Below are 1,761 nucleotides of genomic sequence, written 5' to 3'. Positions count from 1 at the left end.
TTACACGGGACCGGAGTATGAGTGCCTTTTACCTTTCCTCCCCGGCAACGGCGCCGAGAAAATAGCTTGATGTCTACGGGTGCTTCTATTCTTGTAGACGAGTGTTGGGCCTCCAAGAGCGAGAGGTTTGTAGAACAGCGAGCAAGTTTACCTTAAGTGGATCACCCAAGGTTTATCGAACTCGGGGAGGAAGAGGTCAAAGATATCCCTCTCATGCAACCCCGCAACCACAAAGCAAGAAGTCTCTTGTGTCCCCAACACACCTAATAGGTGCACTAGTTCGGCGAAGAGATAGTGAAATACAGGTGGTATGAATAAGTATGAGCAGTAGTAACGGCGCCAGAAAAGTGCTTGCTGGCATGTGGTTGATGGTGGTAATATTGCAGGAAGTAAAGATGCAGTAAAACAGTAAACAAGCAGCGATAGCAGTATTTAGGAACAAGGCCTAGGGATCATACTTTCACTAGTGGACACTCTCAACTTTGATCACATAACAGAATAAATAGATAGATGCTAGACTCTACACTCTCTTGTTGGATAATGAACACCACTAACTGCGTAGGATTACACGAACCCTCAATGCCGGAGTTAACAAGCTCCACAATATTCGATATTCATGTTTAAATAACCTTAGAGTGCATGACAGATCAACATAACCAAACCAAGTACTAACATAGCATGCACACTTGTCACCTTCACACTACGAAAGGAGGAATAAATCACATCAATACTATCATAGCAATAGTTAACTTCATAATCTACAAGAGATCCCAATCATAGCCTACGCCAAGTACTACACGATGCACACACTTGTCACCATTACACCGTGCGGGAGGAATAAACTACTTTAATAACATCACTAGAGTAGCACACGGATAAATTGTGATACAAAACACATTGCAATCATAAAGGGATATAAATAAGCACTTCACTATGCTATTCATAACGAGTGAATAAGTATTACGTGAAATATAGCCTAAGAGACCCACACGGTGCACACACTGTCACCTTTACACACGTGGGACAAGGAGTCTCCAGGAGATCACATAAGTAAAACCCACTTGACTAGCATAATGACATCTAGATTACAAGCATCATCATATGAATCTCAATCATGTAAGGCAGCTCATGAGATTATTGTATTGAAGTACATAGGAGAGAGATTAACCACATAGCTACCGGTACAGCCCCGAGCCTCGATGGAGAACTACTCCCTCCTCATGGGAGACAACAGCGGTGATGAAGATGGCGGTGGTGTCGATGGAGGAGCCTTCCGGGGGCACTTCCCCGTCCCGGCGGCGTGCCGGAACAGAGACTCCTGTCCCCCAGATCTTGGCTTCGCGATGGCGGCGGCTCTGGAAGGTTTCTCGTACCGTGGTTTTTCGTCGAACTGGGTAGGGTTTTCGCGACGGAGGCTTTAAGTAGGCGGAAGGGCGGAGTCGGAGGCCTGACAGGGGGGCCACACACTAGGGCGGCGCGGCCCCCCCCTTGGCCGCGCCGCCTTACTGTGTCGGTGCCCCGTGGCCCCACTTCGTCTCCCCTCCGGTCTTCTAGAAGCTTCGTGCAAAAATAGGAACTCGGGCGTTGATTTCGTCCAATTCCGAGAATATTTCCTTACTAGGATTTCTGAAACCAAAAACAGCGAGAAAACGAGAAGCGGCACTGCGGTATCTCGTCAATAGGTTAGTTCCGGAAAACACATAATAATGACATAAAGTATGCATAAAACATGTAGATATCATCAATAATGTGGCATGGAAC

Source organism: Lolium rigidum, chromosome 2, assembly GCF_022539505.1.
Source record: "Lolium rigidum isolate FL_2022 chromosome 2, APGP_CSIRO_Lrig_0.1, whole genome shotgun sequence".
NCBI lineage: Eukaryota > Viridiplantae > Streptophyta > Magnoliopsida > Poales > Poaceae > Lolium > Lolium rigidum.
This window is presented reverse-complemented; position numbering follows the sequence as displayed.